The 26,847-nt window shown below is 43.4% G+C and overlaps 2 pseudogenes; one reads left to right on the top strand and one right to left on the bottom strand.

Annotated features, from left to right (window-relative positions):
- LOC147420997 (uncharacterized) overlaps positions 1 to 21,575 on the top strand; it is a 36,314-nt pseudogene extending 14,739 nt beyond the window's left edge.
- A 13-nt stretch (positions 21,576 to 21,588) lies between these two features.
- On the bottom strand, positions 21,589 to 23,677 carry LOC147420996 (uncharacterized; annotated as a pseudogene).
- Positions 23,678 to 26,847: the final 3,170 nt, after the last annotated feature.

The raw sequence follows: 26,847 nt of genomic DNA, 5'->3' as shown, positions 1-26,847 counted from the left end.
TGCTCAGAATTGCCCCAAATTTGAAACATAGACTCTCCTTAAGGTGCTGATCACTGTGGTGTGCTCATAAGTTGGTTTGGAGTCCTAAATCAAGCTGGAGACATCCTACACGTAGGATGTCTTTTTGGCCTGTTTGACCCCAGACTTCTCCCACAGCTTCCCCTTGATGTCAACAACCCAATGCTATGCTTAGATTTTGGTTTGGATTTCCAAAGACCCCAATTTTAGCTGTTCTAGTCTTTTTCAGTCAAAAGTGCTAAAGTCTGCTTAGGACCCTCGTTTCTCCCCCAAATGAGATGAAAACTCTCTCAGTCACTCAATATATCATGCAGATCATGCTCCTGCAGCCATCCTATGGTTTTGGTCTTGGAATAATGCCTTGGCACATTTTGGGTAGGATGTCTGGCAATGCCTTATCCTGTCAAGATATGGTCAAATTTCCACTTTCCAGGTGAAAATAGGGTAAAACCTACCTTCTAAACACACTGGTAACCTCAAAATTTAAAAAAATGCCCAAATCACCCTGTAGACATCCTACGCGCAGGATGTCTACTGCTGAATTTTTGAGACTAAAGTGTCCCTGATGCTTCCTTATGCTCTCAGAAAGTGCAAGTATGCTTTACAATTGCAAAAACATGCAAAAATCACTCAATTAAGCCTTTGCTGAAATTTTTCGTTTTCTGACTCCGCCTTTTGGCTTTTGGTCAACAAAAATAGGAAAAAACGCCCAAGTCAATATGTTACTAGTGTAAAACCTACCCTCTGAACCCACTGGTGCAATTAGAATTTTCAAATTTGGTCTCCAGAACCCCCTTGAGACATCGTACGCGTAGGATGTCTATGTTTACAGAATTGCAGGTTTTCTTCACAGAACCCTTGCATATGTTGTTTTATATGCACAACATCAGTCAGTCATACAAAAATATCCACAAAAGCTTGTTTAATGCATTTTTACCCTCAAAAGTACACTTTTCCGTGATTTCAAATGCAATCAAGCACTTTAGCAAATAATTCAGTGATGAATAGCTCTAGATCAGAATCGGATCACTTACCTAAAGCTACTCCTACAAATCATATGGGGTTTTGCATCTATGCGTAGAAAAACGCTTCAGTGCCACACACAGACTAGTAAATGCTTTTATCACCTCACAAATCACTCAACCACCAACAACTACTCTAATCCACAGATCTTAACTAAACCTATCTAGTCGCAGACCCTCGGCAAGACACACGCTTCCTGGCTATCCACTTGATCACGGAATATCCTCTTCTGGATCCACTTAAGAAAAATGCTTTCTTTAGCCGAAACTAAATCAAGCAACCATCACACGAGTGTTAGTAGGAAACCTACTTAGGTCCTTGTGTCCCTGGCAACGGCGCCAATGTTGGACGGGAAGCTACTCACACAGCCATGAAGTGCATGCAAACACTACCTAGATCAACATAATGTCAATCGAGGACACAGATGACACGATAGGTACACAGAGAAAATCTCGTAAGCTTGTCACGATGAGACTATCCTACACATACAACACTCTGGAAGGCCAACTAAACCACAATCAAGAACCACACTGCTCTCAACTACACCACCTAGCCACATACACACATACTAAAGGTAACTCGCCTAATCATGCCAGATTCGTACGAAAATTAAGGAACACCATCCCCTCACTAGGATACACCTGTCCCTAAGCTTCTACACTCAAAACCCTCGCTCTAAACCCATCTGCGGAAAACACATAGGATGACAGAGCCAAAATTTGAAAGTTCTCGAAACTAAAATTTATGAGTACCTATGCGTAGCTTATGTCGCCACGATTCTATAGACTACTAGCACGCAGAAAACAGACATTGTTTGATACACCTACGACCACAAATAGCTCGTAGATGCGTCGGTGTGTGCGCTTTGTCTCGCGTGGAATGCTTCGCGTTGTCGCGTAGCTCTCCTCGAGCCTACAACAATGGTGCAGTCGGATCTCCAATGTGTTAAGCGAGCGAGGTGTAGCGGGAGGATGAAGCTCACACTCACTCTCTTTCTCTCTCACACACAATAGACGGCAGGGCTAAGTTTTGATTATGATTAAAAGTCCTTTTACAAAATGACCTAGGTACCTTATATACTAAGGCTACCTTAGGTTTAACCAAAAATGGGGTTGAAAGCTTCAAATGGCTTTGTATTTACAATCTAGAAGTGCCATTGCACCCCGGCTTCTGAAACTAGAATAACTTCTCATTACAAATGACGTTTATAGCCATAATCCGTAGCATTTCATAACTCGCAAAAGATAAGACTTTGGTACGAAACTTGAGTTATGTTGTGTTGTTGACCCAGCGGTCAACAAAGAGAGAGAGAGAGAGAGAGGAAGAAGAAGAATAGAAGAATAGAGTTTTAAGGTAGTAGTGAACTATCGTAAGAGAAAATCTAGCCGATGAGGAGTTGAACACAAGACCTATTATTCAAGAGGGAAATGGCATAACCAATCTACCGCACTTGGGTGATAGCAAGAAGGCGAGACGGTGTTGATTGGATTTTAGGGTGCTTGCCCCCGTGGCAAACACGCCGCAGCCGCGGTCTCCAGTCATGCCTAGCAGACTATTGCCCGTTGACCAAAAGGGTAGTCAAAGTAGGGGCTCACGCGGGCGACACTATTCAACCCACCGCCTCGCTCTCAGACTCTGAAGCTCTACTGCCTCACCTACACGCAAGCCCATGCCTGCTCGGTTTAGGTTGATAGCATAACCAATCTACCACACTTGGGTGATAGCAAGAAGGCAAGACGATGTTGGTTGGATTTTGGGGTGCTTGCCCCCGTGGCAAACACGCCCACTCGGTCTCCAGTCATGCCTAGCAGACTATTTCCCGTTGACCAAAATGGTAGTCAAAGCAAGGGCTCACTCTCAGACTCTGAAGCTCTACCGCCTCACCTACACGCACGCCCATGCTTGCTCAATGAGAGCAACAGATCATAAGCTCTTACGAGGAGCAGCATCCCCAAAAAACATTGTGACCGGTTGTGCCGATCACTTTCACCTACACGGGGACAAGCACCCCGAAACTTAAGCATTGCCAGGCGAGACGACCAATAGTTTGCCCCACGTGAAGCTTCATTGCTCATTGCATATGTGGCGTGTATGTGTGTGTGTGTGTGTGTGTGTGTGTGTGAGAGAGAGAGAGAGAGAGAGAGAGAGAGAGAGAGAGAGAGAGAGAGAGAGAGAGAGAGAGAGAGAGAGAGAGAGAGAGAGAGCATCCGTGACGGCACTGTAGAACTGCGATGGAGTTTGTAGAAACTAAAGATGGTAAGGTGTAGAAGGAAAATGTGGAATATATATGATCATGGAGGCATGCATAGCCCAAAAAGGACGAGCGGGTTCATGCGCCCAGTCAATTGGGGGGGGGGGGGGGGGGGAGAGAGAGAGAGAGAGAGAGAGAGAGAGAGAGAGAGAGAGAGAGAGAGAGAGAGAGAGAGAGAGCGAGAGCTGAGCGGTGGATCACTGGAGATGCCATGGCGGTTTCATCAGGTTCTCATGTGGCAGGGAAATATCACTCGAGAGCTAGGGATGGAGATTGGAAAACTAAGAGAGAGAGAGAGAGAGAGAGAGAGAGAGAGAGAGAGAGAGAGAGAGAGAGGGGGGGGGAGGTGCAACTTAAGTGAATGCACTCATCACAAAACGCCAAGAGCGAGTGTGTTTTTGATGCATGGTGTCGAAAGATGCGCGCGCATACATGGAGAGGATTCGATCTCCATACAAGACAGACCAATCAAGCTGGTGAAGAACAGCCAGAAAGTGAAGCAATTAGAGGATTTCATCAAGGCTTTTATTGGCCGCAATCTGCTTGAGCAAAATGACAAGTTTTTGAGGATCTTTTGGCCTACTGTGGTTGTGTTCACGCGGGCGACGATATTAAACCCACCGCCTCGCTCTTAGACTCTGACGCTCTATCGCCTCACCTACACGCACGCTCATGCCTGCTCGGTGAGAGCAGCAGATCATAAGCTCCAACGAGGAGCAGTGTCCCCAAAAAACATTGTGACCGGCTGTGCCGATCACTTGCACCTACACGGGGACAAGCACCCGGAAACTTAACCATTGCCAGGCGAGACAACCAACAGTTGCCCCAGGTGAGGCTTCGTTGCTCATTGCATATGTGTGTGTGTGTGTGTGTGTGTGTGTGTGTGTGTGTGTGTGTGTGTGTGAGAGAGAGAGAGAGAGAGAGAGGGAGAGAGAGAGAGAGAGAGAGACATCCGTGACGGCACTGTAGAACTGTGCTGAAGTTTGTAGAAACCAAAGTTTAAGGTGTAGAAGGAAAATGTGGAATATATATGATGATGGAGGCATGCAGAGCCCAAAAAAGACCAGCGGGTTCCTACACCCAGTCAGCTGGGGGGAGAGAGAGAGAGAGAGAGAGAGAGAGAGAGAGAGAGAGAGAGAGAGAGAGAGAGAGAGAGAGAGAGAGAGAGAGAGAGAGAGAGAGAGAGAGAGAGAGAGAGAGAGAGAGATCTGAGCGGTGGATCACTGGAGATGCCATGGCGGTTTCATTAGGTTGTCATGCGGCAGGGGAATCACTCGAGAGCTAGGGATGGAGATGGGAAAGTTAAGAGAGAGAGAGAGGGGGGGGGGGGGGGGGGAGGTGCAATGAGAGTGAATGCACTCATTACAAAACGCCAAGAGCGAGTGTCTTTTTGATGCATGGCGTCGAAAGATGCACGCGCATACATGGAAAGGATTCGATTTCCATACAAGACAGACCGATCAAGCAGGTGAAGAACAACTAGAAAGTGAAGCAAGAGGCCATCATCAAGGATTTTATCGGCCGCAATCTGCTTGAGCAAAATGGAAAGTTTTTGAGGATCTTCTGGCCTACTGGTTGGGTTCATGAGATCCTTTACAAAGAGAGAGAGAGAGAGAGAGAGAGAGGGGGGGGGAGGGGGTGTATGGGTGTGTGTGTGTGAGAGAGAGAGAGAGGAGAGAGAGAGGAAGAAGAAGAATAGAAGAATAGATTTTTACGGTACTAGTGAACTATCCTAAGAGACAATCTAGCCGACGAGGAGTTGAACTCAAGACCAATTATTCAAGAGGGATATGGCATAACCAATCTACCACACTTGGGTGATAGCAAGAAGGCAAGACGGTGTTGGTTGGATTTTAGGGTGCTTGCCCCCGTGGCAAACACGCCCCAGCCGCGGTCTCCAGTCATGCCTAGCAAACTATTGCCCGTTGACCAAAAGGGTAGTCAAAGCAGGGGCTCACGCGGGCGACGCTATTAAACCCACTGCCTCGCTCTCAGACTCTGAAGCTCTACCGCCTCACCTAAACTCACGCCCATGCCTACTTGGTTTAGGGTGATAGCATAACCAATCTACCACACTCGGGTGATAGCGAGAAGGCGAGACGGTGTTGGTTGGATTTTGGGGTGCTTGCCCCCGTGGCAAACACTCCCCAGTCGGTCTCCAGTCATGCCTAGCGGACTATTGCCCGTTGACCAAAATGGTAGTCAAAGCAAGGGCTCACGCGGGTGACGGTATTAAACCCACGGCCTCACTCTCAGACTCTGAAGCTCTATTGCCTCACCTACACGCACGCCCATGCCTGCTCGATGAGAGCAGTAGATCATAAGCTCCTACGAGGAGCAGCATCCCCAAAAAACATTGTGACCGACTGCGCCGATCACTATTACCTACACGGGGACAAGCACCCCAAAACTTAACCATTGCCACGCGAGATGACCAACAGTTGACCCAGGTGAAGCTTCGTTGCTCATTGCATATGTGGTGTGTGTGTGTGTGTGTGTGTGTGTGAGAGAGAGAGAGAGAGAGAGAGAGAGAGAGAGAGAGAGAGAGGCATCCGTGACGGCACTGTAGAACTGCGATGGAGTTTGTAGAAACTAAAGATGGTAAGGTGTAGAAGGAAAATGTGGAATATATATGATCATGGAGGCATGCATAGCCCAAAAAGGACCAGCTGGTTCATGCGCGCAGTCAATTGGGGGGGGGGAGGGAGAGAGAGAGAGAGAGAGAGAGAGAGAGAGAGAGAGAGAGAGAGAGAGAGAGAGAGAGAGAGAGAGAGAGAGAGAGAGAGAGAGAGAGAGAGAGAGAGAGAGAGAGAGAGAGAGAGAGAAAGAGAGCTGAGTGGTGGATCACTGGAGATGCCATCTGGAGATGCCATGGCGGTTTCATCAGATTCTCGTGCGGCAGGGGAATATCACTCGAGAGCTAGGGATGGAGATTGGAAAGCTAAGAGAGAGAGAGAGAGAGAGAGAGAGAGAGAGAGAGAGAGAGAGAGAGAGAGAGAGAGAGAGAGAGAGAGAGAGAGAGAGAGAGAGAGAGAGAGAGAGAGAGAGAGAGAGAGAGAGAGAGAGAGAGAGAGGAAGAGAGAGAGAGAGGGGGGGAGGTGCAACTTGAGTCAATTCACTCATCACAAAACGCCAAGAGCGAGTGTCTTTTTGATGCATAGTGTCAAAAGAAGCGCGCGCATACATGGAGAGGATTCGATCTCCATACAAGACAGATCGATCAAGCTGCTGAAGAACAGCCAGAAAGTGAAGCAATTAGAGGATGTCATCAAGGCTTTTATCGGCCGCAATCTGATTGAGAAAAATGGCAAGTTTTTGAGGATTTTTTGGCCTACTGTGGTTGGGTTCACGCGGGCGACGGTATGAAACCCACCGCCTCGCTCTTAGACTCTGAAGCGCTATCGCCTCACCTACACGCACGCTCATGCCTGCTCGGTGAGAGCAGCAGATCATAAGCTACAACGAGGAGCAGCATCCCCAAAAAACATTGTGACCAGCTGAGCCGATCACTTGCACCTACACGGGGACAAGCACCCCAAAACTTAACCATTGCCAGGCGAGACAGGCAAAAGTTGCCCCAGGTGAAGTTTCGTGCTCATTGCATATGTGTTGTGTGTGTGTGTGTGTGTGTGTGTGTGTGTGTGTGTGTGTGTGTGTGTGTGTGAGAGAGAGAGAGAGAGAGAGAGAGAGAGAGAGAGAGAGAGAGAGAGAGAGAGAGATGGAGAGAGGCATCCGTGACGGCACTGTAGAACTGTGCTGGAGTTTGTAGAAACTAAAGATGGTAAGGTGTAGAAGGAAAATGTGGAATATATATGATGATGGAGGCATGCAGAGCCCAAAAAAGACCAGCGGGTTCCTACTCCCAGTCAGTTGGGGGGAGAGAGAGAGAGAGAGAGAGAGAGAGAGAGAGAGAGAGAGAGAGAGAGAGAGAGAGAGAGAGAGAGAGAGAGAGAGAGAAAGAGATCTCAGCTGTGGATCACTAGAGATGCCATGGCGGTTTCATTAGGTTCTCATGTGGCAGGGGAATATCACTTGAGAGCTAGGGATGGAGAGGGGAAAGTTAAGAGAGAGAGAGAGGGGGGGGGGGGGGGGGAGGTGCAATGAGAGTGAATGCACTCATCACAAAACTCCAAGAGCGAGTGTCTTTTTGATGCATGGCGTCAAAAGATGCACGCGCATACATGGAGAGGATTTGATTTCCATACAAGACAGACCGATCAAGCAGGTGAAGAACAACCAGAAAGTGAAGCAAGAGGCCATCATCAAGGATTTTATCGACCGTTATGTGCTTGAGCAAAATGGCAAGTTTTTGAGGATCTTCTAGCCTACTGGTTGGGTTCATGAGATCCTTCACAAAGAGAGAGAGAGAGAGAGAGAGAGAGAGAGAGAGAGAGAGAGAGAGAGAGAGAGAGAGAGAGAGAGAGAGAGAGAGAGAGAGAGATAGCAAGGCTTCACGGCATGCTGCTCAAGGGAAGCATCGAGCTCTCTACTCCCTCAATCGCCATCACCAGTCTGAGGCAATGTTGCAGGCTTCGTGCGATTGAGGGATTGACTGAGGAACAATGCACACAAAGAGAGAGAGAGAGAGAGAGAGAGAGAGAGCAAGGGGTTTGAAGGTGAGAGGAGCATGCTCCCGCCGAAGGCGGAGCCGTTTTACTAGTACTGTATATAATTGAGCTTAAAATGTTCAAGGAAAGAGAGGGCATCCATGTGTCACTCTCTCCTTCATTTCAAGAACCTTAAGAAACATTTGGTGTTTTTGGTTTGAAATGTAAAAGTGAACAGTAGGTTTGAAATGTAAAAGTGAAGGGTAATTAGCAAGTGCTATGATGGTAGAAAATGAAAAGATTTAGTTTTGACTTCTTTGTTATGTCAAAAAGTCAAAATACTTAGTACTATATATATATTTATATTATGCAAACGTTTTAGCAAGCCAGCCTTCAATTTTGAAGGGTGATTACTTTTGGTTTTGTAAAGCGTGAGTCTACTTTGCAGCTCAAAAAAATACCGAGCAGTGAGTTATGTCACGCGTCGATAAGTTGGTCCATTTCAAAACATGCACATGTGCGTGTGTGTGTATAAAAGAGAGAGAGAGAGAGAGAGAGAGAGAGAGAGAGAGAGAGAGAGAGAGAGAGAGAGAGAGAGAGAGAGATCATGTTTCATTTTCTACGGCATTGTCGTGTGGGTCGCAAGTCTTAGAGAGAGATAGAGACGTCTTCGTTATTTGCTGCAGCTTTGTGTATGTGTGTGTGTGTGTGTAAGAGAGAGAGAGAGAGAGGGCCAATCCCATTTAGTCATGCTGAGGAGTGTGTGTGTGTCTATTTTTGTTCGAAAGAGAGAGAGAGGGTGCCATCGATTGGCTTTGGCGCTTGACAGAGAATACCCTCCCCCCCCTTCCCCAAACTCAATCATGAACACAACCCACCACTTACTTCATGTACAACTTCTCAGATGTTGTTGCAACAAGGCTCATGTAGTCTCCTTTGTCAACACCCTTGGCTGCCAACAGCTGATCCGCCAAAAGCCCCACACCCTTCTACAACCTCAATCCTCTGCTGGCCAGGAGGTCAAGAGTTTGGATCCAGTACATGTCCCACTCGCCACAAGCGCTTGCTGAGCCACCTACTCCTCTACCGTTGTCTGTCCGCCACCCTTGATCCCAACGGACTCCATTTTTGCATAGCTGCGGCCCTCCACAGCACGAGAGAGAGAGAGAGAGAGAGAGAGAGAGAGAGAGAGAGAGAGAGAGAGAGAGAGAGAGAGAGAGAGAGAGAGAGAGAGAGAGAGAGAGAGAGAGAGAGAGAGAGAGAGAGAGAGAGTGAGAGTCCCACATCCGTCTCCACACTTTCTTCGTCTTTTTTGGCAAGTCAGCGGATGCTACAATGTTGAGAGCTCCAACGTGAACATCCAAGATTTTTAGATTTCCCAAGTTTTTACATCTCAAACTCTTGACATAGGCAAGAAAAAAAGGGTTCTGCAAGGGGACAGGTGGAATTGCCTGTTGCTACAGTGCTCACGGCAATGCTCGTGCAAGGCAGGTCTTCAATTCAGTGTTTGGGAAAAATGTGTCTCAGCTTAATATCATGCCATTTTTAATTTCAAAAAATACCGGCTGAGGGTAAGGGGAAAAGGAGAAATTATGCCCCAAAATAGAGAAAAATAGTGTTAAAACCTGCAAAATAAACCTAATTTTCAAAATTTCCTCTTGGAAAATTAAAGGAAAGCAATTTTGCATGTTTGAAAAATTATTTTTCCAAAACACTGATGTGATTGCATTGGAGGATAATCATTGCCTGTTGGGGGTATTGGCCTTGGTCTTGGAGTTAGCAATCCTTTACTCATTTGAATCCTCCTTGGTGTTGCATACCTAATGTGAGCCCTTTGCCTCCCCCTAGAAATGATGACTCCAGTCTCTTATTGTAGGGCTGCCTCCATGCATGTGCCTCCATTGTAGGACTGTCTCCATGTCATTTTTCTTTCATTTAGAGCCTGGTCACTTTGGAACGGCTAAATAGCCTTCCAGCTTTGTTTGCAAGACAAGAAAATCGGTGGCTTCGAAGATAAATGCTTGATTTGACTGAGTGATGAGATGGATCTTGAGCAGGTTCCTGCTAGCCAAGAGGGCCTCAAAAGTCAACTAAGTCAACCATGTGAAAGGCTATGCCCCTTTCGAGGCTCTTAACTACCACGATTAGATAGGTAGAGAGAGAAGATCCGGCTCCTGCCCGGGCAGAAAGCAGACTCGTTGCTACACGTGACCAGGATCTTAGCCCTCTCACATGCTTCATTTTAATACTATAAACTAGACATGCAGCCTGAGAGAGAGAGAGAGAGAGAGAGAGAGAGAGAGAGAGAGAGAGAGAGAGAGAGAGAGAGAGAGAGAGAGAGAGAGAGAGAGAGAGAGAGAGAGAGAGAGAGAGAGAGAGAGAGAGAGAGAGATTTCTTCATAGTGACATGGTTTGAGACCCGTTAATCTTGACACTGACTAATCCCGACTCTGAGCTATTAAGTTTTGGCCAACCTTATCCAATCCAAACATTGTTGACAACAAGTCGTCATGCTGCATAGCAAGTTAGAAGAGAGAGAGAGAGAGAGAGAGAGAGAGAGAGAGAGAGAGAGAGAGAGAGAGAATAGAAGAAGAAGAAGATCACAAGAGACCTGAAAATTTTAGCCGATGAATGTTGATTCTTGAACTCAAGGGCTTGCATGCTCACATACTTATACAAGGAGACGGGGACATAAATTTTAATATCATAGAAACAATCACAGTAACCTCAAATGTTAACGCGAGAGAGAGAGAGAGAGAGAGAGAGAGAGAGAGAGAGAGAGAGAGAGAGAGAGAGAGAGAGAGAGAGAGAGAGAGAGAGATTATCCTTAAAGGTCAAATCGACCTATGGGACCAAGTACAACATGTAAATTGCTTGAAGACTATGGATATAAGGGTGGCCACTAACAAGTCGAATCCATGAGGTGGCTAGGAGAGAAAGGTATGTAGGCCATGGTATGGGCTAAAATGTGGGTAAAGCAAGTTTGATGTGATCCAAATATGATCACTCATATAGGGTATGATGATCGCACTCTCAAATAGTTAAGGGATATAATTCGCATATAGAAAGAGACTCTCCTCCATGTAGTGCCTCAATGCCCTCTCTCACATTTAAGGGAGTGGGAGCTAAGCCAAATGGCTACTATAGTATAAAAGATGGGTAAGGGCAAGCATGTGAATGGTTGAATACAGTTTTATCTTTCAAAGAAGAACGTGCATGTGTGCTCCATGTGTGTATGTGTGTGTGTGTGTGTGTGTGTGTGTGTATTTTGCAGCACGCCCTTTCTTTTAGCATGATGCCCAAAACTCTTGCAAAGAGAAACGATTGAGTGAACTTTTTTGCTTTCATTGCCCTCATATTTTAAGGTTCCAGCGGTGCCCAAATGTACACAAGCAAACAATATGTGCCTTACATGCTAGCTAGATTGAGTGCAATCCAACCTATAAATTTTGAAATTTATCCACATATAGAGACAAAGTTGTTATAGCCATGTAATCACCCCCAGGTCACACACCCATCATGAATATTTTCTTTGAGAAGCAAACAACACATTGCTCACCAAATCAATTGTGCATACCAATGGCAAAGTTTCTTCTACTACTATGTGGTGTAATGTTGGCATGTTGGTTCATGGCTGGTACATGCATCCTAAGTGCCAACAAATAGCAATTGATGATTCAGTTGAATGTGATGCCCCAAATGCAAGACCAAAACTACACGAGAGAATCATGGGAGAGTTGCTATTATGACCGATGCCTTGATTGGTAAGGATGGTGAGAGGGGATGCTAATGCATCTAAAGAATTCTTCGTTCAATGCAAACACTATAATCATAGAGGATACCAGCTCTCTATTAGTCGATTTAGAGGGCCACTACCACTCAGTAGGGTTCCATATCAATTGTGTGAGGGGGACGTCTCTAGCCTAATTGCAAATTTGCTTCCGCCTTAGAGAGAAGCATAGGATGATAAAACAAGACATCATGCGAAGAGAGCCCATTACTGTGCGCTCCTTGCCGCACTGTCAAAGCAAGGGACTTGCCGATACACCGTGTGCGAGCCACAAATGGCTCCAAGCACACAACAAGCCTAAACTAGCAAGCTCAAAGAGAGCAAAGGGTGTGTCACTCACCGCTCTACGCTCGCCTTCGTGGTGGATTCCTCGCCGCGATGAAGAAGAAGCTGTAGTCGTGCCACGCTCAACCGCTTCGCCACCGTCGTGCCTTCGTAATGCTCGATCGCACACACACTCTCCCTCTCTCTCTCTCTCTCACACACACACACACACACACAAGGAGGTGAAGAAGAAGAAGATGGAGATGGAGATGGAGCAAGAGCACTCTTCTATTGCACAAATGAGAGAATGAGTAAAAATTAGGTTTAGTTGGCTTTTATAGGAGCTCACCCCATTCACACTTGGGCGCCCATGCTTAACCAACTAATCCCTTGAATGTCCAAGTTAAAGTGCGCCTCTCATCGGCCATCACTCTACCTTTCCCTATTGGTCCGACAAGCCCGGTACCTGACTCTACCAAATACATAATACACGTCCATCGTAGGCGATAGGGTGTCCGTGTGCCGTGAGGGTTAACATGCCCCCCTTCCTGATGTAGATTCCGTCCTCGGAAGCTATTGAGTTGAAGCTGGTTCGTCGAGGTGGAAGAGCATTTGAGATGAATGTCCTTAGCCTTCTTAAGTCACTGCAAAATCAAACAACATTGCCACAGTAATTGCATTCTCTTAAAAAGCATATGCAGTTTTAGGTAGAAAAATTGATTGGTCAAAGAATTCCAAACAATTTGTTAGCAATGAACATTAAATTGCAATGTAATCAAATGCATAAACAGATGTAAAGGTAGAAAATTAAACAAGTCTGGGGTCGCTAATTTGACGGTCGAAAGGCACTAGAGATCGAATATTAATACCATGGGTAAGCTTCTTAATTTTCTGTGGTCAATTAAGTTGTTTAATCGCGAGATCCAAGTATTCATGTTCGAGGGCTGACTAGAGGCTATATCTAGAAAACCTTGTAGTTAAGCTACCATAAAAGGAATTTCTCATGAAATCATCAACTGACTGATTACTTTTTCTTTGACCCCCCAAAGTCTTTTCACATTGATTCAATTATGATGTGTGTGCTTATTTTGTATGCCTTGGGTTTTTTGCTTTTCAACGAAAAGCGCCCACACTAGGAACCTCTAGGGCTCTAGTACCATAGGCAATACACGTGAATGAAGTACCAATTTAAGCAGGGATTTCTCTTCCAGCTTAAAATTTTACATTGTGGCACTTTGATTTTTTGTTTGTTCATTTTCATCATTTTAATTTTGTAACTTTGGGGGGTCATATAACACTGTTACCCTCCCCAGGCTCATCACATTAGTAAACTCCCTTTATAATACTTAAACTAAAGGTCACTAGGGTTAAGCCCACTAGAAATCCCTAGTACATTTCATACAATGCTGCCTAAATCAGATTAAGAACCTAAGTAACCATTGATTATTAGGAAGGCATTCCCCATGGTATTAAGAGAAGATTTCTAATACCTAGCTTGGTCAAACTAGCTTAGTCGGACTGCTTGATTTTTAAACCTAGACAAGTGATTATGACAAAACATTACATTGAATTAAATGTTTGATACTTAGCAAATGCGCTGAATATTATGCTACCAATCACAATCAAAGCAGACAAACATAGATGCAAAAAGATAAGGGCAATGCTAATGGACAAGAAACACCTGTTTGTGTTGATGGTCGCGCTTGATTTGAAGGTTCCATGAAGGTCCAAATCCTATCAATAGCAACACGCTCCTGTACACACTAGGAAACAAAAGGAATACCTCCAAGAGGCACATCAGTGGGAAAAGAGAACTTTGCTAATCACTCAACTCTAAAACAGAAACACTCCTATCGTACTAATCTTACCTACCCTCCATCATTCAAGTGATGAGGATCAAAGGTGTTTTATGGCATAGGTTTCTGTTTCACTGTACCAGATGTGACATGTGTAGGTAGTCAATGTTTTGACTTTAATGTGCATACTCGTTTGCTAATTGCTCTTGCTCTTTTTTTTTTTTTTTTTTTGAGTATAAAGATTTATATGTACATTCCCTAAGATTGGGAGATATAGAGGTCAGGGAAAAAGGTTGAGAGGGAAACAAATGAATGATGACTGTCAGAAAACACTCCCCCCTTCCTTGGGTAGATCATACCGTTTGAAATGAGCTTGTCACCCTTTGAAACCAATTGTTCCAGTTGGTAATAGGTGAGGATTTTTGCCAGTAGTTTTCTATTACCCTAGGTGCCTCGTCAAGTTGCAAGGGTGGTAAGGTACTCTCCCAGGATCGAACTTGAAGTGGTACATCAGGTGATTCTTGAACACTGGGAGGTGTGGATTCTTTTGTAGCTTCATGGAGGTCCACTACTATAGATGGAGGCTGTGTAGAAGGTTTTACCTCTATGGATGTATTACATGAGGAGCTAGACGCTTCATGGGACTCCCCCCTTCCTGAGCTAGGTGGAACAAATCGTTCTTTCTTTGGTACCCAAACTAGCTCGGGAGCGGGTGTGTAGCATTCTATGATTTTTTTCTTTTCACGATCATTGATTCGTTTTGGAGCTACGGGATTGGGCTCACATGGGTCAGGTGTTAGGTAAGAGCACAATCTACGTTTTGGCACCCAGATTTGATCATTTCCTTGATAGTAGCCTTGGGCTTCCAATAGTCGTTTAGGGATCGATCGCAACATTTTCTTACTTTTCTTGGAGCGAGTGGTACGTTTCTTACAAGGCTTCTGTTTTTTAGCACTAGTTATGGTCACTAAAGAAGCTTTAGGGACCCACTTGTATGTTTTCTTCGCTACATTAGGATGAGTCTTGTCGGAAGCGATATGCATTGCTTGTAGCATATTTAAGGGTATAGGCATTTCAACCCCCTCAGGTGTTACCCAGGTCGTCCCCCTATTTCCCCAAGTGTCTATGGTTGATGCTAGGTGGACCCAATCCACATTGTCTGATTCCGTCATACCCGGTAACACATCCATGTAAGGAGAATCTTGGCCAATGTCTGTATCCTTCTTACAAGTGTAACAATATTGTAGTGGGGCCGAGTGAACTGTGGTGTCAGAGCGATGATCAATAATGGTTTTACTCCCTAAGGGGTGTACCTTACCAGTCACCAAATCCACTCTAAGGACAGAGTCTTGGAATTGCAAATAGACATGATTTTTAGACCAATCGTGAACCATTTGTGCTTCCCTCATGAATGGTCGTCCTAAAATCATTTCATATGACATAAGGTGTTTAGAGAAATCCATTACAATGAACGTATGTCGTACCTTGTGTCCGAGAACTTTGATCTTAAGATCCTTGAGCATCCCCATAGGTTTGGCTATGGTACCATTTGCCATCTTTACCACAATGTTAGTAACACTAAGGCGGGGTTTTCCCATGGATTCCCAACAATCTTTTGTAACGATGCTAACTCCCGCACCACCATCAAGAATTCCCTTTATAGTTAATCCCTTGGTAGTGATGGGTAGGGTCGCATTAGACTCGTCGCCTTCAAAATACTGCCCTAATTCGTTAATGGGTACCTCAATCACAGACTCGTGTCCATCTAAGTCAAGTGATTGCACATGATTTTCCTCATCAATCATAATCGAGTCAGGCCTATTTGGTTGCGCAAAATGCGGTAATCCCGTTCGTAGCTCTCCGTTAAGGAATGCTCGAAGTGCAAGGAATAACTCAGCATCTCCATACAGCTTTGCTATGATCGTGGTTCGGACCTCAGAAGACATGAAGTCCACTAGTTTGGCAACATTCATTGGCGTTTTGCAGGGTGTAGGTGTATTCCTCAATGGGATCAGGTATTCCTTCGTTAAACATCCTTTCCAACAAGAAAGGTGTATGCTCACTTTTTGATGTCCCGTCCTCACTCCCTTCTTGGATGATACTAGATATGGCTAACGGTCTATGGTTCATGTGGGGTGGATGAACTTGCGTAGGAAACACTGTGTCATGAATTTTGACCTGCATGGGTTCTGGTTCTAGTTTCCTTTGAGTCTCCTCCACTAAACCTCTTAGATGTTTCACCTGCTCAATCTCGTCTACTGGGTTTGGGTACGCCCCAATCTTCTTTTTACGATTCTTCCCTTTTTGCCCCTGCGGTTTATCTTGGGGGTCTTGGATTGGATTTGGAAACACTTGTGGTGTTTTCAGAGGCTCTTTATGATTTTCTCTTATTCCGTTTTCATTTGGTTCCATGTTACGGTTTTCTTTGTCGGTCTTTCCCTTTGTGGTATTGGTTCTAGTCTCCATTGTCTCGATTGAATCTGAATCATCCTCGAGGTCATTCATATACACGGGGTCATCTCCTGTTCCTATGTTTGTTTTGGAACTTGGCTTTGAATTTTTCGTATTCTGTGACTTCTTCCTTCGTGTCTTCTTTTTCTTTGCTTGGATAGCTAACGCGGTATCTCTCTCTTCGAGGATATGTCCTGGCCCTTGAAGCATGGACCGTGTAATCGCATAAGCGGGTGCGACGGGTGGTATTGGTGATGTCACACTAGCAATTTTGACCAAATTCAGGGGTGTGATTTTAGGCGCATTTGGGTTATAGGGGCATTGGGAAATCAAGTGATCTATGCCACAACGATTACATGTGAGTATTGGCATTGCAGACGTGCTCCCTTGATTCATTTGCATTTGTGCAACATTCTTTTGCAGCCTAATAGGGCACTCCGCTACTCGATGTGGTCCACCACACTCGTAGCATTGAAGAGGTGGCCTCCTAGCCTGGGTGTTGATATTTTGACCTCTGGATGCGAGAGCAGCAGCTTGATAAACTGGCTTGACTTGTCCCCAACAATCTTCCATGTAGTATATAGGACATTCTTCCAATGTATCAAGTCCGTAGGCAATACTAGTGTCTATTTCCTCCTCACAGCTATCTGGATAAGCATTTGATGGCTCGCAAACCACTTGGTTCATAGGGGCAACTCTTGGATGCGGGGGCTGCGGTCCTAGCACAGGAGGTGGTAACGGTGTAGCTTGTACAACATTTTGAGATCTAGGGACCATGTGTTGCGGTAGTTTCTCAATAGGTGGAGTAGGCATCAATACAGGAGCTCGAGGCGCATCCGTCCAGGCTACAGGTGGTCTATTTGCCATCATACGTTTGATCATTAAACAATCCTTAGCTTGGTGACCATACCTACCACATGCGTTGCAAGTTCCATTAAATTTTACTCTAAACGTAGGGCACTCACTAGTGCTATGTGGACCTAAGAAAATGGAACACCATTGTTGCTCCCTTCTTGGATACATGTGACTATTTTGAGGGGGTCGATTATCCTTAAGAGACTCTTGGATTGCCTTGGTGAGGTCTGTCAAGAATGTCTCAAATACCTTTGGCTCATTGGCAATGGGCTTTGCAGTCATGGGTTCATACTCAATGGCTTGTGAGCTAGTGGATCTCGTGTCGGTAGACACCCTCATGCCTGCTATCATCAAGTTGTCCTCTAATTGGATTGCATTGGCAGTGACATCTTCCCAGGTTGTGATACCTCTAATCACTAGTCCATTATAGATTCCTTCATTCCTCAACCCTCGAATGAATTGATCAAGCAGTTGGTTATTGTTGAAGCGCTCATTTACAGGGCAACGAGAGTTTAAGTGCTTTAGACGACTAATGAAGTCCCTTACTGACTCTTCTTCCTTACGTTCGGCCTTCTGTAGCTCAGATGCTACACCCCAAAGCACACCTTCTCGTATGTACTCCTTTAGAAACAACCTTCGAAGGGTAGGGTAGATTGTTTTCTCGTCCACCCTTAGGGTCCTATACCAATCTCCAGCCTTCCCACTTAATGTCAAGCTTAAGGCATTGCACTTATGTAGTTCGTTGCGTTCCCCTAAGGAATCACATACTTGTTCAAACACTTCAATGTGTTTCCTAGCATCTTCGTCCCCATTGAATTTTTGCGTGAGTTTGGCAATTTGTACTGCCTTACTTCTAGGCTCTCTATCAGATGTGTGACGCATATTTTCCGCGATAGATCGACCTATGGTTTGAGCAAACGCTGCCAAGTCACCTATGTGAGGAGGCAGGGCCGGTGGAGGTACTCTTGGAATCATATGTGGGAGAGGGACGGGTACCGGTCTTGGCATATGTGTGGATGATGCACGATATGGAACATAACCGGACATAGGTCCACTCGGATAAGGGCTAGGGAGCGGCACTCGAGGAGCATAAGCAAGTGGTACTATTGGAGGTGTGGGGGCCATGTGTGCATAAGGGGCTAGAGGCACATATGGTCGAGGCCCCATATTAGGTACTACGACACTAGGTAGTGGCACTGCGCTAACCGTAGATGTCATCGGTACATTCTCTGTCAGGCTTATCCCTGGAGTGAGCACTGGGTTTTCCTTAATAGAGGGTTGAGCCAAGTTAGGGAAGCTAAAGTTATCGCTCGGAGGCTCAGATTGCATAGAGACCCCAGGTGAAATGACGTAAGATGGGTCCATGGGGCTCATTAGAGGAGTCTCCATTTGTGATAGAGTAGGCTGTTGAGCCTTGCTCGTATCCAGAAATCTCATGGGGCCAGTTGAGAGTATATTTACCCCTCGGTTTTGCCTTTCTGATTGAATAATGCCATGGATAACATTACATATCATTTTCTGTTGATCTTCGATGCTCGTGGCACTAGAGGTGGATTGTACAATCTCTATCCATCCTACATGGTAGGTGTGGCCAGAGTGTAGATCCGTCAACACCTCAGTGTGGAGGTCGTATGTCCAATGATCATTAATGAACAATCCTTCTAGAGTCGACGTGTTAATGGTTTCTTGTGAGGTAGAAGCAATGTTGCTCCCCGTGGTTTTACTTGTCACCAACGGTACTCTAGAGGGAACTTCTGAAGGAGGCAGCTCAACAGGGCCTTCTTGGTAAGAAGTTGGTAGGATATCCACATGGACACTCTTTGGGGGTGTGGGGTCCATGTGCGATGTGAAAGGAGATTCCACTTCCCCACCCCCTTCGTGTGCTTCATTTGCATCAGGTTCCGAGCGAGTAGCTCTACCTAATGTTTCCATAAATTTCTGCAATTTCTGCATTTTCAATTTCGGCGTTTTCAATTCCACTTCCCCACCCCCTTCGTGTGCGTTAACAATTACTTAATTCATTCCTAAGAGACCTCAAATTGACTTAATGATTCCTTAACACACACACATAGATAGAGACAAGGGAGTGGGGGGGGGGGGGAAGCGCCATGACTAGGAGGAGAATGTTGGAGCTTGGCATGATCAACCAGAAGGAGATTTGTCCTTGGTCATTCCACAAGAATGTGGAGAGTAACTATACTTCATTAGTTGTTCAATCTTACACGTAGACATATTGTTGATCCAAAAGATAAATTTTTGCTTGGTTGATGTGATTTTGGAGGGCACTTAGACCTTGTGTATTGTCATACATTGTCATTTAGAAAGTAGTTATAGTGGTGGTTGATGCACAAGTGTATTAAAGAGCTATAAAAGCTCACATGAGAATCATAGGCATTTGCTCACATTTTCCCTCCCTGTGAAGGGAAGGAGAACAATGGTTGCTTCAATTGATGCACATGTAGCCGCGGCAACGCGCGGATCACATACTAGTATTTTTATAAGGATTAAGTTTTTTTTGCTTTTCGCTCTTGACTCTTTTTCGAAGCGTAACCCTAGTGGGAAAATGCATAAAGAAGAGGAAAAAATAGAGGAGAAAGTTGATATTGAGCAAGCATGTACTCCGGTACGTTGCATGTAGTGTCGTTATTTAAATGGCTAATTGTATGGTATGATACGGATTTTGAATTTGGTGTTAAATGAGTTTCATGTCTTGTAGCCAAATCTCACATTGGATGATGGTCAATGTCCTTTGCTGGCACCAGTGAAGCAAGGAAAAAAAAGAAACTTCATAGAGGGTACTCCCGTACCGTTAGGTGCTTCCTTGCTTGAAAATTTGTTGTCCATTCAAAGAGGAAAATGGGTCAAACTTTGCTCATGTAGAAATATAAATCATGCATATTGTAGATAATGTTATTTAGCTTCTCTTGATCTTGTCAATGTACTTCAGATCTGGGTGACCATTGGTTTGTCAAAGCAAATCCAAAGGATTAGTGACTCTCCTCTTTGAAAAGGTGACATGCCACTTTCCTTGGTGATAAGCAACTGGGGAATTAAATTAAAAGAAAGTAGTAGTAATGGCAACGAGTCCATACAAGCAAGGTGAATATTACCATCCTCTAAAGATTTAGCATTCTCTATCATTTGTTAAGCAACTGGGGAATTAACTTAAAAGCAAGTAGTAGTAATGGCAACAAGTCCATACAAGCAAGGTGAATATTACCATCCTCTAAAGATTTAGCATTCTCTATCATTTGTTAATGTATGAATTTGCTTTGACATATAGTTTTGAAGTGGATCACCATACCACTTTAGATCTCATCGATCTAATATAATTTCGAAAGTGGACATGAAAATGCTTGAAGATATTTCCCATGCCAAAGCTTCCACAAAAACAACGAACTTGTTTATGATGTAAGTATAGCTTAAAGCTCATTTGCATGCTTTCAAAAATATGTCGTGTATTAAGTAAGTTTTCAACGCAATGTCTTTATTTTTTATGGTGATAGTTGGATTGAAAACACATTGTCTAAAGAGATTTTAGACTTACACTACATCACCATGAGGACATTGGAGTTATCAAGAATTACTTGCAAGGTTTAGATATGTCTCAACATTGGTTCCTTTTTCTACCAATAGTTAGTAGGCATGCTTTATTCATTTTCTTTTAGCTTGAAAGTGATGTGATGTACCTTTGGTTGTCATGCTTAATTTGTTGCATGTTTATGTTTTGTTTAAGGAACCATTATGTCCTTTATCTCATCTTCAACAATCACTTCAAAAAGCTTAACAAATTTCCACGGGATTCACATGCTATCATGTACTTCAATTCATTGCCGGATTCTAATGGCACAACCTAGCTTTCCTTGTAGGGTTCTTGAGATTCTATCTCACAATTGTTTGAACAAGGGTTTGAAAGAGTTCATGGTAAAACCAAGAAAAGGACTTTCACCACTAGAAATACCTGAGGTGTGTCAATGGCTCAAGTGTTGTACGCATGTGTTTACATGTTGATAAGATCAATTTATATGATTTCCACTATTTCAATTTGATGCATGTCTTTAGGTTCCTCGTCAACCAAATGCCCATGATTGTGGGTTTTATGTTATGGCTTATATGAAGCATCTTATTGCTAGGGCCTTTGGAAAATGATCAAAGAGCTGGGTATGTAAATGTTTTCCATTGAAAAAACACTTAACTTTATCAAAACCAAGAAAAGGACTTTTATCACTAGAAATACTTGAGGTGTGTCAATGGTTCAAGTGTTGTACACATGTGTTTACATGTTGATAAGATCAATTTATATGATTTTCCACTATTGCAATTTGATGCATGTCTTTAGGTTCCTCCTCAACCAAATGCCCATGATTGTGGGTTTTATGTTATGGCTTATATGAAGCATCTTATTGCTAGGGCCTTTGGAAAATGATCAAAGAGTTGGGTATGTAAATGTTTTTCATTGAAAAAACACTTAACTTTATGTGATGGTCTATCTTTAGTGATTTACATGGTTCACTAACTCTCTATGTTTGATGTACAACTCACAAAGACTTGGTTCAAGCAGCAATCCCTTCAAAGGCTAAAAGAGGAGCCTCTTCCTGTCCCAAGTTTTGTCTGAGTCACATGTGATTGTATTTGCCGTATACTTCCTCTCATAGGCATCTCAATCGCCTTCGGTGGCGAGGTCTTTAGTAAGGTATCCTTGCAAATGTTGAGTTCACGTAACAAGACTGTTTTTTTAGCCGGATCATTGTCCTTCGAGAATTATTCAGTCCTTGTAAGTATGCTCCTAACCTCGCTTACACATTTCAAGATCTCATTATCATCATAACCATCCTCAAATGAGTTGTCCATGAAATATTCATTGATATCTCCTGTGTTCTGGAGATCTTTATCAATGGCATGAAAATTATCCACATTTGGAATGAAGGGATACAAGTGTGGAAAGTACTTTTTTATGATTAGGTGTAGTGCATATAGGTGTTTACACCCGCTTGCCCAATATAGGCAATCATAGTAGTTGCATTGAATTCTCACATGATGCCAGTGGCTTAGATTAGAAATGCTTCGAACCTTCAATAATAGTGTCATCTCATTCACAATTTCCAATGTGGAAGGATCACCCTCATACATTTGTAGTGTTTTCTCCCCACCATGTAATCGTGTAGTGTGTTGCTTTGAAGAGCCCGGCATGTTGTAGCGGCCCGACTCAGCTATAGTAACAATACTAAATCAATTTTAAGATCCCTCTTTCATAACAAAGAGAGAAATTAATCCATGAGGGCTTCTCTTACCTATTTCTTATTTTTTTTGAAGAACTCCAATAAAGTACGACCCATTCTAGTGCCAGCTACTGAGTCACCCACAATAGCATGCAATAGATCCACAACAGATCTATTGATCCGTGCATCTAATAAGGTATACTTTATGTATTGCCACAGACTCTCCACTAAGTTGGTAGTGTCAACATTTCCATAGTTGAATAAACGAACAAACTTGGGCCATCTTCTACACCATGGGCAGTCACGTCCACACCAACCATTTGTCACATACCTCTGGACATTAACATAAGCTTCATAGTGTTGAAGAAGTGCTTGGTAGTGATTCTCAAATTCTACCTTGTTGAAGTCATGCGTAAGTGTTGTCATTGATGAATAAAGATGATCTTGGAGCTCCTTTGGTACCTACATATACAAGAACAATTGGTTATCAAGGTGCACGGGGACCCACACATGAATTGCATTCACACAAAAGAGTTTACAAACCTTTGGAAGAAGATTTTTCACCCATGCTTTTTTTGTGTGGAATCAACACACAATAATGTTGCAAAAACGTTGCTCTCGGAGTCCCTTTTCACAAGAATTCCAACAACATTCATCTCCATTGATGACCTTTGAGAAATTTTCAAGCTCTAAATCAGATTTGTCAATAACAAGGGCGGTAGGTCTAACATTGCCCATTCTAGATATGATTGTAGATAATGTTATCTCTAGTGCTATCCTCTCATGGTCTGACCTTGGGTCATTAGAGCGCATCATAAACCAAATTGGAATACCCACACCATGTTGGTTTGGCAAGACAATGACATATAGTGGTAGCCCAAACACATTCGTCTTAAAAGTGCTATCAATAGCCCATGAGTTATGCCAAGAGAATCGCATAGACATTTCCAACATCCATTGGTCTTGAATGATAAGAATAAAGGGCTTTTCACTGTCATTTGTTGCATGAGGATTGTAAGGCTGGTAGTAGCACATTTGCATGTTTTCACAAAAAAGGCTTCAATAGGCACTATACTCAAACAACTTTTGGTCACTAACAACTCTCCCAAAAGAATCAAAATATTATGGATACCTTTCCCTGCTTCTTTAGCATTGTAGCCCCGGTCAACATACATGTCCAAACATCCCTAGAAAGTTTTCCTTGGAGCATAAAATGAGAAGTATACCTAAAATGCATTAGTTTCACCACAAGAAATTATAAAGTGTACTTGCGTCAAAGAGATAGCCCAGTAAATACCTTGATTTTGTATTTGAAATGAGATCATTGAAACTTCCCTTTGTATCATAAAGAATCTGAAGGTCACTTGATCAATGCAAGAAGATCGTTCATAATGTAATTTCTCTTTTGATAAGGACTTCTTTGCAACACTTCGTGCATTGCCAACATCAAATAGATCTTCCATACAACACTCAATCACATTTGGATGGACAGGTAAGTGGTATAAATCCTCACAACTTCCAGGGGTATGTCCTTCATGAAGAGGAATTAACAAAATGGAGGTCTTTTTGTTACCATCAAGATATTCTACTTTGACTTTGAAAGGGCATCTACACTTCTTTGTTTTTCTAAGCCTCTTTTTGGTACCTTTATCCTGAGGTTGTCCACCTCTATGAAAAATGTAATCAACAATTGTCTTGGAGATACCATAGCTCTTACTAGAATGGACCATAACAAGCTTCACTTTATGCTCAACCAAAATATCCACCAAAGCTGCTTTTACTTCCGATACATCTACACTTTTGTGATGCAGAAGACACACACATGTATACTTTCTTTTGGCACTACTGCATGCCTCTAAGTATTCCTTCCTGTTGAAGATGATGAAACAGGAAACAGAAGGAAGACAACAACTCAGAGTAGGAAGAAGATGGAGAAGGAGAAGACACAGAGCTTGCGTACGAGATCTCTGTAGTCTCTCTCTCCGTGTTAGAATAATAGTGTATACAAGTTCAGAGCTACAAAGCTTATATGAAACCCTAAGAGATAAGGTGTCCTTTCACACTGGATGTCCAGGGGGAAAAACCTGGTGGGAGAAAAGTGCCCCTGGTGAAGCGTGTATACACACTAACACTACTACATGTCTACAAATCCCCTCTGTAGTGATAGTGTGAATCCGTACAAGGTAGCAGATCATCATGTGTATGAGAGTAAGCCCAAAGCTTTTTGGAAATCTTCAAACTTTTCTCGTAATAACGCCTTCGTAAATAGATCTGCAATGTTATCCTGTGTAGGACAGTAAGTGAGTGTGATCTCCCCTGCATGTAGCCTTTCCCTGACATAGTGGTAGTGAACCTCTATGTGCTTTGTTCTTGCATGAAATACTAGATTCCTTGCAACTGCCATAGCACTCTGACTGTCAGTGAAAATGGTAGTGGGTGCCTATTGACACTCACAAAGATCTGCCAATAACCTGCATATCCATACACAATCAACTGTTGCTGTGAAAGCTGCCCTGTACTCAGCTTCACAAGTTGATGTATCCACTGTGGGTTGCTTCTTGTTAGCCAAGATATACATGCATTTCCCAAGAAAAAACAATTGCCACTTGTGGAATGTCGTGTGTCAAAATCACCAACCCAATCTGAATTGCTGTAACCAAGAAGCTGCATAGAACTGTGCTTTCCATACATATCCCCCCTTGGAAAGAACATGGCAAGATTAGGGGTACCTGAAAGGTAACGAAGTATGCGCTTCACAGCCTACCAATGATGCATACCTGGGCTGTGCATAAATCTGCTTCCTTGTGAAACCCCAAATTGAATGTCTGGATGAGTGTTGCCTGCTAAATATATCAAGCAACCAACCGCTACTGCTAAGTATGTACATCAAAAGGTTCTCCAGCATCGTGCATGCTCAACTTTGATCCAGTTTCTACGGGTGTAGAGATTGGTTTACAATTTTGCATACCAAACTTGTCCAAAATTTTATGCAAATATTTTGCCTACAGCATGTATATGCCATCCTCTGATTGCACAAACTGAATACCCAAGTAATAATGTAGCAAACCAAGATCAGACATCTCAAAGGTTTTTCTCAAAGCATCTTTAAACGCTTCAATTTCATCTGCACTATTGCCTGTAAGAAGCATATCATCCACATAAAGTGTTAGCATAATGAGAACTCCATCTCTCTTTTTGACATACAAAGTACTTTCTGTTGGACTATTCTGAAATCCCTGGCCAATCAAATAAGTATGTATCTTCTCATACCATGCTCTTGGAGCCTGTTTGAGACCATACAAAGCTTTACGCAATCTACATACCTTTTGCTCTTGACCTTTTACAATAAAACCACTTGGTTGACTTACATAAACTTCTTCCTGCAAATCACCATTCAAAAAAGCAGTTTTGATATCAAATTGATGCACTTTCCAACCATGATGAGCAGCAATTGCAACTAGTGATCTAATTGTGGACGCACGAGAAGTAGGAGCAAAGGTTTCATCATAATCTATGCCTTTCTGCTGCGCATAGTCTTTTGCCACAAGCCTTGCTTTGTACCTGTCAACAATACCATCTTGTTTCCTTTTTACCTTAAAAACCCACTTTACCCCAATAGGCTTTTTACCTGTAGGCAAGTCCACTAGGTCCCATGTATGATTCTTATGAATAGAATCAATTTCTTGTTGCATAGCATCTTTCCACTGAACACACTCTAAAGCTTGTTCAAATGAATCGGGCTCATCTGCATCACAAAGAGTGCTAAAGCAAGCCAAATCTACTTGCTCTCTACCAAAAGTAGTACCAGCACGTGTTTTTCGTGGCAACGGTGCATCCAACTTGCTATCTTGCAAAGTTTTCTGAATCCATTTAGGCAAGGTTCTTTCTTCCCTGAGAACTTCTTGGTCTTCACGCACAATTTCCTCTGCATCATGAGGTGTCACATGCTGATCAAAAGATTAATCAAGATTATCAACCTGTTGTGATTCTTGATTCTCCACAAAAGAAGGAAGCAAACCTTCAAATACATCATGTGTCTGCATATGAGGTACATCAAAAGCAACCATAGGTTGAGCAGTAGTTTCTACAAAAATTACATCACGACTTTCAAAAATCTTGTTTGTAGAAGGATTGTAAAGTCTATAACCTTTACTTCCACTATTGTACCCCACAAATATACATTTGATTGCCTTATCATCAAGCTTCCCACGTAACTGCTGAGGGATGTGAGCATAAGCAAGACAACCAAAAACACAAAGATAGCTGACTGAAGGTTTTCTATCATACCAAGATTCATATGGAGTAATGGTCTTCAAGGCACGAGTAGGACACCTGTTCAAAACATGTGATGCACAAGCAACTCCCTCCATCCATAGCTTATGAGGCAAACTCTTAGCCTTGAGCATACATCTAGCCGTCTCCATTAAAGACCTGTTCTTCCTTTTTGCAACACCATTCTGTTGTGGTGTGTATGGCATAGTGCATTGGTGTTTAATGCCTTTCTTTCCCAAAAAATCCTTAAATGCACCTGACATGTATTCACCTCCTCGATCGGTACGAAGAGTCTGTACTTTGCAACCTGTTTCATTTTCAACCATGGCAACATAATGTTGAAAAACTGCGAACACATCTG

Source organism: Adiantum capillus-veneris, chromosome 28 (assembly GCF_014529385.1).
Source record: "Adiantum capillus-veneris isolate H3 chromosome 28, ASM1452938v2, whole genome shotgun sequence".
NCBI classification, from domain to species: domain Eukaryota; kingdom Viridiplantae; phylum Streptophyta; class Polypodiopsida; order Polypodiales; family Pteridaceae; genus Adiantum; species Adiantum capillus-veneris.
The sequence above is the reverse complement of the archived record's forward strand: the minus strand, read 5'-3'. Positions and strand labels throughout refer to the sequence as shown.